Source organism: Octodon degus, unplaced genomic scaffold (genome assembly GCF_000260255.1).
Source record: "Octodon degus isolate 3935 unplaced genomic scaffold, OctDeg1.0 scaffold00114, whole genome shotgun sequence".
Lineage (NCBI taxonomy): Eukaryota > Metazoa > Chordata > Mammalia > Rodentia > Octodontidae > Octodon > Octodon degus.
Genome location: NW_004524690.1, coordinates 2,248,712 through 2,260,543, shown reverse-complemented (window position 1 = coordinate 2,260,543; position 11,832 = coordinate 2,248,712).

The following is an 11,832-nucleotide window of genomic DNA, read 5'->3' as shown; positions in this document are numbered from 1 at the left end:
AAATAAATAAATAAATAAATAAATAGAGCTCTTAATCTTTTTAATCTTATTTATTTATTTGGTACAGGGTCTCACTACGCAGATCAGACTCATAGTGATCCTCCTGTCTCAGCCTCCCCAGCACTGGGATTACAGGCCTGGTTTCAGTGGCTGGCACAGCGGCACGGCATGCGGTACCAGGGATTGAACCCTAGTCCTTGCAATTGCCTGAACTATCTCCCTAGCTCTATACTTTAATTTATATATAAAATACTGTTGTATGATACACCACGTTATAATTCACCATATTACATAACATTATATAAATTTCGGTGAGAGGCAAAGAGGGAACAGGAAATGCATAACTCGGGGGTCTGCTCTTAGTGATTTCCTACCCCCCTCCCCCGGCACCATCTGAGCTGTTGCTAAGGCCTGGGAGCAGGTTGGAGCAATGGCACATGTGTGAGAAGCTACCAAGTAAGAGTATATTTTATCTGCTTCCTGGGCCAGCATCATCAGAGCATTTTAAGATTGCTAAAGTGACTTTTCCAAAGTCAAAGCACCTACACCTCAGGGTGGGTTCCTGGCCTCTCACGCTTGAGCTCTGCTGTTTCTCCAGCACGTTTCACCAAACCTCTCAGCATAACTTGACTTTCCAAGTCATGCTGCCTTGCGTCCTACTTCTTAACGCATTTGTGTTGTAATTGGGGAATACATTTTGTATTACTTTATACAGGAAAACTGACATTCAGGAAGGCCTCACATGATGCCTTAAGCCACAGCCGGAAGGCAACACTGCAGCGGGACAGCATTTCAGCTTGGGCGGATGGGGTTGCTGCTTCTGAGGTCAGCCACTGGGACTCTCCACGAAAGGGAGGCTCTCTGTCCTCAGAGGAATTTCAGTTTTCACGAAGGAGAGGGTGAGGAGCCCCCACCGTCCACTGGCTGGTCGCCAGGTACTTGCCAAGCAGCTACCTGTGACAGGCATTGTACACCGCTGACCAAGACTGGCAGGGCCTTGCTCTGATTGAGGGAGAAAGAGGACCTGTGATTAAACACTGCCTTCCCATCTCACCCTTTCTGAATGCTGCCTCCTTAAAATACTAGTACCTTTTCTGTTTAAACAGTTTTGTTGGAGAAGGAAGACCTTCCCCACATCGATCCGGATGTGATTCTGATTCCGCCTCGCCAGCAAAGGCTGAACCAAACTTTGAGAGAAGATTTTATGTTTTGTGCCATCCCAAGTTTGGAAAGGTGAGATCACTGAGGCCCTGAGTAACTTGCGTCATTCGGCTACCTAGTGCCAAAATACAACAGGAATACAGGCCATCGGACTCGACTCACACTGTCTGCTCTGGGAATTGACAGCCAAGCGTTGCTTTAGGGGACGCAGAGGCTCAGTGCTGATTTCTGCGGGGGTTGCTAAGGTGTCTGCTGTGTTTCCTCATGTAACAGGAAGATTCCTTCCTGAGTGCTAGAATCAGAAACTCTGCTTCTTTTGGTTTTTGAATCCCTGCCTTGTCTTTAAAGAAAGGAAACCTAGCTTGCTGTGTTCCTTCTCCACGTTGTGTTAGGTGTCAAACCCATCACCAGGAGTAGGTGACAAGGGATTGAGACAGCTCCAGCCAACCCCAAGGCATGGCACTTTTAATGGCTGAACAGAACTGCCAAACTATAGAACTGGTACCTTAAACTTTAATAAAGTTCATGAGAAAGCCTCGTATACTGCTTAAAAACATCAAACATCTATTCTACATTGAACTACATAAGCTAATCGCTGAGTTAAGATTATAGAAAATGCTGTAATTTGCTGTTACTTCAATCTGACTTATGCCAAAATTTGTAGATGTCCAGGAAGGAAAACACATTCCCCAAGCAGCCTTCACTGCTGAATGCTTTATCTGGGGCCTAACCGCTTATCTCCCCATCTCGGCATAGAAGATAAGTGTCTCCAAGTGCGGAACACAGCCTGTGCCCAGACACTCAAGGCCAGTCATTGTTGAAGATTATGTAAAAAGGCTTTTGGGAGCTTAAAAAATTAAAATCACACAGTTCTGCTTGTTCCTGTTGTCAGAGTAAGATATGGGCCAGGGAAGAAGGAAGGAAAGACTAAAGCCCCGTCAGATAGCACACATGTACTCACGCGTGAACCAAAGCTGTTTGGTGGCCCAGGGACCAGAGACCAAACTTCCTAGGCTTTTTGTGCCCAAGGCAACTGGGTCATCCCTGGGCAGGCAGAGTCGGAGAGGCACTGGTCCTCAGCCCTTGGCGGCTGGAGAAGCAGCACCCTGCTCTGTGTTTCTGCCTCAGTCACTGGCATCTTGGCTACTCACTTGCCCACTGCCACTCTGTTTTCCCTGCCCCCTGTGTCCTGTGCATTACCTGGTCCCATCACCCTGAAAGCTTTTGCTTTTCTCCATCCCCGCTGCCCCATGTGGTCCACGCCACATTCATCTCCCATCCCAAATGTCTCTAATTCCTCTCTCAGCATCTAGTCTGGGCATCCCCACCGCATCCACTCTGCACGCGGCAAGCGGCAAGCAGCACATCTTTCCAAAGGAACAGTGAGGGCAGGGGAGATAGCTCAGTAGAATAAGTGCTTGCCTGGCCAGCACAGCGTCCTGAGTTCAATGCCCAGTAACCACCCCTCCCCCCAAAAAAAAAGATCTCCAAAGGACTAGTGAAAGCTGTTGAAGACCCTCCATGGCATTATGCATGGTAAAACCCAGCCTCTTTACCATGACCACCCAAGTGCCCCCCCAGGGGGGTCTACCTGCCTCTCCACCCTCCTGGCTGGGCTGTGCCCCTTGTGGGAACCGCCTGCCCTGGATCTGCTTGGCATCTCACACCCACTCTATGGTGCCAGGGCCTGCAGCATACACTTCTCTCTGCCTGAAGGCCCCTCCCATCGCCCACCTGGGTGATTCCTTAGTATCTTCTACTTTGTCACAAAGAACTTCTCGCAACTTTCCAACTAAGTCTCTCACATGCTCTCTTAGCTTCAGATTTTATTCTTGTAGCATTTACAAAGTTTCTAATTAAATATTTCGCATCTACCTAGTATCTCTGCTCTATAAGACAATATATGCGCACAATGAGGGCATATGCTACACACGATGTGAAGTTGAGGCTCTGGGCAGGGAGCAGTTCTCAGAGTTTTTTTTTTTTTTTTTTTTTACAGAATGGGGATTGAACTTAGGCACTTGCGCTTGCCAGGAAAGTACTTATTCTACTGAGCCATCTCCCCGGGCCCCTTTTTTTTAATTTAAAAAATTTTTCATTTAAAATTTTTTAATTAATTAATTTGGTACAGTGTCTCACTACGCAGCTCATAGTGATTCTCCTGTCTCAGCTGCACCTGGGGTTCCAGGGCTGGTACAGCATGCAGTACCAGGGATCGAACCTGGGTCTTTGCACTTGCCAGGAAGGTGCTTAGACTGCAGAACTATCTCCTCAGCTCTTTGGACTTTGTTTAATGAGCAGGCAGCCATCTTGGCCTGAGCTACCACTAATCTCTATCCTTCTTAAGGTCTGAAGACCCCTTCAACCACATGTCTAGTATATGATCTATCCTGCAGCACAAGGTTTAGAAAACTGGCCCTCAGGTGACCTTAGGTGATCGGTTACTCATCTAGAAATACAGCTCCTACAAGTGTATCCAAGGACACTGTGGCAGGATGGCCAGTGTTGTCTTACTTGCTTGTTACTGAGGAGCAATATCTGACACCTATGACTTAAAGGAGGAGTGGTTTATTTGGGCTCAGTTTGCCAAGATTCCAGTCCATAGTTGGCTGGTTCCAAGGCACAGTGGCATCTCAAAGGGGCTTGGCAGAGGGAAACAGCATAGCATGGTGTCAGGAAGCAGAGAGAGAGAGAGCTCAAGGTGGAGAGGGGACAGGAAGACAGAGCCTGCCAGGCTGTGCCCCCAGCACCTACCTCCTCTGACCAGACCCTCCTCCCCAGCAGCAAGTGAACTATAAAGACATCCAAAACTTACATACAGTGAGGATCACAGCGCCATGACCCTGCCCCACCTAGGATGCATGAGGCTTTGGGGGGACACCTGGGTGTAAACCATGACAAACATAAGAAGCAAAATTTCAAGGAGCCTTTTCTTGATTAAATACTAGTTTAACCTGGACCTATTGATTTCAGTTCTTAGTTTAATCTGCTTTGCTCATTCAGCATTTTATCTTTGAATTGGCAGATATGGACCAAGGCAGAATTTTAGCTGAGGGGAGTGGAGAAATGAGGACAGGAAGAACTTCATAACATAACTCAGCTGCCGTACAACTCATTCATTCATTCATTTTGAAGTAAGATCTGTGCCACCTAAGCTCTTCTCAAACTTCTGGGCTCAGGCAATCCTTCCGCCTCAGCATCCCGAGTAGCTGGGATTATTGGCGCGTGCCTATATGCTCAGCATGTTTCATAGTTCTTCTTCCTGCTCAATTTTCTAGCCCTTCTTTCTTCCTTTAGTCCCATAAGATTTCTCCTAGTTTTTTATTCCTGGCAGAACTGCTTTATTAAGAAGACACATTGCTGGAGTGGTAGACATGCCAAGCACCCAGGAAGCTGAGGCAGGAGGATCACTGTGAGTTCAAGACCAGCCTGAAATGCATAGTGAGACCCTGTAGAAAGAAAGAAAGAAAAAGAAAGAAAGAATATGAATGGAACTCTAACTCATTTCCTCTCAGTTGTATTTTCATTAACATTTTCTTCTTTTGTCCTTTACATTTAATCATTTTCTTTCTTACCCTATAGTGTCAGAATGAGCAGCACTTTATTTTCAGTTTTCTGTCATTGCCCATGCAAGGACTAGGTTCTCAAAAATTCCTGAACCCTTCTTTTACCTTGGCTTATTTTCCTACCTTTGTTTACTTTTCTATTCATACATTTATCTTTTTTTTTTTTTTTTTTACTTTTCCACTTAAATGAACATAGCACTTAGAAGGTTCATAGCGTCCTGCACATGGCTGGATCTGTAATCTGTGATTACGTCTGTTCGTGTAATGTGTTCCATATGCAGTGTCCAAGGGACCATAGTGGGCACACAGGGAGGCAGCAGCAGCACTCCTGCCCACCTAAAACCCAGAGACCAAAGAGCTAACGTGAGCTCAGAGGAAGGAAGAATGCCTTTCTGGAAGTGCACACAGCATGTGATTAAATCACGGGGCAGTCTTCCCGATGAAGACTGAGAGATGATAAGCGCTTCACTGGGAAGTCAGCCCTTCAGCTGAGTGGCAAGAAGAAGAGGACATTGATGAGGTTAAACCCTGGGGGTGTTGTAAGACAGAGGAGCACAGGTACCATGAGCGGGGACAGCAGGTGACGTCCAGAGGCTCAGATAGGAGCGGAGCATCATGGAAAGCCTTAAGCAAGGTGATGTGGACAATTTGGGAAGTCCGATGGCTAAACATCTCAACAGATTCCAGCTCTAAAATTCTGCAGTAGGGAAAGCAAGAAGAAAATTTCATTCCCCACTGATTTTTTAAAACATGACAGCACCTGAACACCAAAGGCTGCTTCCCAGGGACTGCTAATTCAGTGCTTTCCACCTTTGTCGTATATACTGAGTGGAATAGGCAGGCCCTAGGATGGGGGCAGGACTCAGTGCGAGCGCTTTCCTCACAAGCTCCATTTGCTCTGTGCTGTCACCTGCCTGACATGGGGGAGAAAGGATGGAACTGTGCAGAAGGCTTTTCCTCCTAGATTCTATGTCTTTAACTCACCAAATGGGCCATTTTGTGTGCCCTTTCCTGCTCCTTTTCTGAACTCCCCCAGGCCTCTCCCTTTTGGATCCGTTGATGGAGAGAAAGGGAACAATATTCCATTTGTAAGTGAAAAGAGGACACAAGATAGAATGGTTTAGAAACATAAACAATGCCCCAAATAAAGGACTTGTGCTTGGCTTCTCCCTCTCTGCACCCCATGGAGTTTTTCTGAACTGTCAGGACACTTGCCCTGCTCCTTTGTGCCAAGGAGCCAGGAATAGTTTCTATTGAGTGTTTTTTTTTTCCGCCAATGTCACTATCAATTAGAACATCACAAATTAAGATGCATGATTGCCTTTAATCACAAATTGAAAAAGCACAATTGCTTAGAAAGCTACCATAGAAATACAACAGAGGAAAAAAATAAAGGGGACTTGCTTTCTCGCCCCAGAACCGAGAGTGTGAGCGCACGAGAGCATCGCTGTTTTTGTGGTGGTGGTGTGCAGGCTGTGGGATTGGTAATGAACACATTATAGGTGCCAAGTGAGGTCTAATCCCTGGGGGCAGCGCTGAGAGGACAAGGACCTGCTGAGGGCTGGCAGCAGCACACACAGACAAAACAATGAACAGTGAAGGTGAATAAGGCCGGAGGAGGAAGAATTTGATAATCCAGGGCGCTTTTGTGGGCCAAGAACGACCTCCTTCCCGGCCACTTGCTAATGCCCCTACAACCACAGGCTTGCGGAAGGAAGGCTGAGAGTCCTGGGTGGGCACAGCCTTGGCGAGCGTGCAGTTTTCTGGCTTCACGGGAAACACTGTGGTGTGTCATGCAACACCCTACTTGAATGACTGAGACTCCACAAATACTTTCTATGAGCAGCTTAATCTCTCTCCTAATCTAAAAAGCCAATGCTTTGTGCCCAGCTCTGGTGCAAACTCTACAGGGGCAGAGACCAAGCTACCAGGCAGTCTGTGTGTTGTTTCTCAGAGGCAAAATTTACCATAGATTAACACATGCAAATCTTTATGCTCTTCAGCTGATGGGTCTTAACAGCTACTGTTGTGGCCACCATCCAAAATTAGGTCCTCCAGCTGGGGAGATAGCTCAGTGGCTTAAGCGCCTACCTGGCAAGTGCAAGGTCCTGAGTTCAATCCCTGGTACCAAAAAAAGAAAACAACAAAATCAGGTCATTCCCTCATAGCCTTTGTAGGCTTTGCCCAGGCTTCTGTTCTTAACAAAACAATCATATTCTGAATTTGATCATTATAGACTACTTTTGTCTGTTGTTTTTGGTTTTTTAACTTTATAAAGATTTTTATTTCACTTAAAATACTCATCTTGTCATATTAAAAAAATCAGTGGCAAAGTGGTTTACATTTTAAAAATAGGTCATCCCCCTACTTCCATTAAAAACAATGTAAATACAAGCAGTCTGTATACCTTGCTTTTGTTTTGTTTTTTGGCAGAACCAGGGATTGAACTCAGGCCCTTGTACTTTCCAGGGAAGCACTTGTTCCACTGAGCCATCTCCCCAGCCTCCGTATACCTTGCTGCTGAATTCCCTGATCCTTTGACCTTACCCTTGAGTTACTTTTGTTAGGTCTTGCTATGTAGTTCAGGCTAGCTTTGAACTCACCACGCAGCCCAGGCTGCCCTCAAACTCATGGAGAGCCTCCTGCCACAGCCCTCCAAGTTCTGAGATTACAGGTGTGCACCACTATATCTGGGCCTGTGATTTCTTATAAATAGATCCAAATGGCACCTGGCCTTTTCTATCTGACTTCTTTCCCTTATTGTGATGTTTTGAGGATTCATTCACATTGTTGCACGTAGAAGTTTGTTCTTGTGTGAGTAGTGTCCATTGTGTGAGCATACTGAAGCTTATCCATCCTCTGGTTGTGTCTTCATTGAGAGACATTTGAGCTGATTGATATTTACTTACTCAGAATCCTTCTTCTTCTTCTTCTTCTTCTTCTTCTTCTTCTTCTTCTTCTTCTTCTTCTTCTTCTTCTTCCTCCTCCTCCTCCTCCTCCTCCTCCTCCTTCTCCTCCTCCTCCTTCTTCTCCTTCCTTCCTTTTTTTTTTTTTGAGTGGGGAGGCAGATCTCATCATTTCTCTTGGATAAATGCCTAAATGTGAAATTACTAACAGATAAGAAGCTTTCAGATAGTTCTCCAAAGTGTTAGTAACAGTCTACATTCCTGCTAGCAATGTATGAGCATCTCACATATTTTATATCCTCAGCAACATGCAGTGCTGTCAGCTGCTTTTGTTTTTGTCACTCTAATAGATGCAAAGTGGTACCACACTATGGTTTGAATTTGCATTTCTCTGACAAATGTCTTATACTTTTACCATGCCTACTGGCCAATCATAGTTCTTATTTTGTGCAGTGTGTAGTCAAGCCTTTTGGCCATTTTCAAGTAATATTTGCCTTTTTACTGATAATTTGCATTTCATCATATATCCTAGAATTTTTTTGTGTGTGTATGTGTGTGCAGGGTCTCAGTATGCAGCTTGAACTCATAGTGATTCTCCTGTTTTCAGCCTCCCCAACACTGGGATTGCAGACTTGTGCCACCATGCCTGGACTCTGTCACCATCTCAGTGCGCCCGAGGGCAGGGCTGGTGTGGCATGTGGTGCCAGGGATCGAACCCTGGTCCCTGGGCTTGTCTAAGCAGGCACTTAGTTCACTGACCTATCTTGCTGGCCCGTCTAGAAATAATTCTTATCATCAGGTGTACATTTGCCATTACTGTCTTGTCTGCTCATTTTTTAAATGATGACTTTTAGTGAGCGGCAAATTTGAATTTCATCTGATTTATAATTTGGAGTGTATCAATGCTTTTGTATGCAGTTTAAGAAACTGTACCATTAGTACAGTTGTAATAGAATGCTAGTACAATAATTAGATGCTTATTGTCTTTCTCACTGATGGGACAAAAATAGCTGACATCTGCAGCTTGAAGGAGGAAAAGTTTACTTTGGTTCACACTTTCTAAAGATTTCAATTAATATTCCACTGACTCCAGGGCAGGACAGCATGGCAGAAGGGCTGGCACAGGACAGCTGCTCAGCACATGGCACACAGGAAGCAGGGAGCCTCAAGGAAAGAGACCCTTCCAGGCCACACCCCAGCAGCTGGCCCCTTCTGACAGGATGCTACCTCCTATATGCTACAAGCCTCCATGCTTTAATGATCTCCTAAAGGCTGACCTGCAAGCCCATGAGGCTTTAGGGGGACACCTAGGTATGAAGCGTAACACCTGTTGTGTGCCAGGCAAATACTGTTCTCCAAAGTATGAGTAACAGTCTACATTCCTGCTAGTAATGTATGAGCACAATGTATGTGCCAGTGTTGTTCTCTGCTCCTCCTACACTCATTTTGTGTAATCCTTCTAAGCCCTTACCTTCCTTTCACTGATTAAAAAATACCGAGGTACAGAGTAGCTAAATAACTTACCTGTGATCACCTGTCCTAGGGCTGGGATTCCCAATCAGCTCTGATGGTCCAGGAGTGTTTACCAGCGACCTCTAATTGGAATCCAATGAGTTAAACTCAACTACTTTGAACCAAAATGTTCTTCTTATAGATAAATTGAAAACCACTGTGTTCAGCAAATCCTTGTTTTTACCTATTCACCTGGTGCTTGTGCCGCTCGATTCATCTGTATATTGGAAGAAACAAGAATTAGAATTAAAAATGAGTTGTTTGTTATGTAGGAGGAGTCAGCTAAGTATTGACTGGGGACAGATGAAGGGTGGGAATTATCTGCATAGTAATTTCATTTACCCTTCGAGTGCATCCCGTGCACACTATCTGAAAGTAATAGCACGCAGTATTTTTAGTGCCCCCGCATTTTGATTGCGACATAACCCACAGAGGTCAGGTACAGAGTCTACGACTTGTGGCACTATGTCAGTTTGGGATTCTGAAGTGCTTTAGATGTGGGAGTTTCAAGTTAGGGATGCCCTCTTGTAGAATCCAGAGTTGCTTCTTGAGGTCTTTGTAAGTTTGGTTGCCTAGAGAAACGGGTTGCGGGCTGACAGCAGCTCTCGGACAGCTCACACCTCTTAATCAGTTCCAGCAGCCCTGGAGCACAGGAGTCAAGTGCACCAGGCGAGAAAAACCAACTGGTCAAACTAGTTTGGCTTCTAAAAGGAGCCTGAATCATGGGTTTATTTTCACTTTGGAAATACTTCTAGACTGTCATTTAAATAATGCCTTAGACTGTGCAAAGTCTCTGGGCTGGCAAATGTGAAAAACACAGACCAGATTCTGGAATTGTTCAGCAGTAATTGTCAGAGTTGAGCTTTCATTCATTCTTCTGTCCATCCATTTATTTATTCATCCATTCATCATTCAACAGGCATCTGTTAAATAGCCCTGTGCTAACTACTGCTTCGTAGACATGAATAATCCTGATATTATTGTGCAAGTTATTTATTTCCTATTCTTAGAAATAGGTAAGAATAAGATCATAATCTTGAATGGAATTCAGTTGAAGTATGGAGGAATGAAAGGTTAGAATATTTTAATTGTATAAAATAGAATTATGTAGAAAATAGCATATAATTATTCTTTTTTACATTTTTTTACTTTTTTAAAAAATTAAAACATTTTAAAGCTTTGTTTTTTGTTTTTTGTTTTTGTTTTTTGGTGGAACTGGGGATTGGACTCGGGTCCTTGCGCTTGCCAGGGAAGCACTTATTCCACTGAGCCATCTACCCGGCTAATTATTCTTATTGTTCAGTTTTAACATTATCTTGGGATAGTATTCGCTAGCTTTTGGTGCATATTTATTTTTATAATTCATCAATATTTTTTAAGTAAATTTATATGGTATGGTACTTTCTGGGTGGGTTTGGGTGCATTACAATATTTTATGTTTTGTATTTCAGTAAATATTTAGTGGTACTACATGAGGAACATTTGTAGTTACTTCATTTTTAGTTTAGATATTAGTAATGTTGCCAGGTTCATAAGCTGGTCAGTTATACATATGAGTGTATAACTACCTGGTAAATATAATTGACTGTTGGGTGGCTGGATGTGTACAGAAATGGTATTAATGAGGCCAAGGAGATGGTTCAGTGGAATAAGCGCTTCCCTGGCAAGCACAAGAGCCTGATTTCAATCCCCAGTTCCACAAAAAAAAAGGTATTACTTTTTTTTCTTTTAACAGAGTTTCTCCTAAGTTTCGACAAATGGCAGCATGTGAAGTGTCTTGGTCAGCATTACTGGTTTGTGGAAGCGGCTTTTTGCTCTCAGATCTGCTGACATTTTCTGAAACACTTTTAGGTTTCTAGCTAAAGTGCTGTTGCCACACCAGGGCCCTGAATTATGGCAGATAGCTGAGGCCAGGATGGGGCCTGCCAAGGCTGAGCTGGGAAAAGAACAAAGGGAGAGCCAGACCCAGGAGCTGGCAGGCCCCTCGAGTGCTTAGAAACCAGCAGTTAGACAAGCCTGGGGAGCAGACCAAGAGCCAGCACCCTGGACATGGCAGAGGTGGCCTTGGCCAGAGCAGTGGTCAGGAGACTGGTCAGGAGGTACTGGCTGCGAGGCGCCCCGGGCTGGAGCTGGCTTCTCCCTTTGCTGAAAGCATTTCCTGTGCTTCTCCCTGGGGCGAGGCCACTCCCAGGTGTGGTAAGCAGGGGAACTTGGTGACAGTGTGTCCAGCCTGCAGAGATAAATATGTGGACCTGCCTGGTCATGGGGGGCTGACCACGGAAAGCAGGGACAGGATCCCTTCACTCCTGGCTCTGTGCTCCTCAGCTCTGCCATGAGGCCACACCTCTGACCTGGAAAGCTATTCTGTACAGTGGTGGCCCTGGTCTTCCTCCATCTCTAAGGAGATTAGTTAGTTACAAGGCAGGAAGTTGAACAGATTCAGGCTTTCATCTTCTGGTTATTCTGAGGCTGTTTGATGTTAGCTCTTCCTTGAGACCAGGGCTTTGAAAAGGGCTTATTCTTTTTCTGTGACAGAAAATGACCAGGACAGAGCCATATTTTAAGTTGCAAGGGCCCTCACATCTGTTTGCTTCATGTATTCAGTGTACACATCTATGAGAGGATATTTAGAGAACATTTCTTTCATTTTCTCTCTTTCATGCATTTTTGTTTCTTGCTCCAAGCTC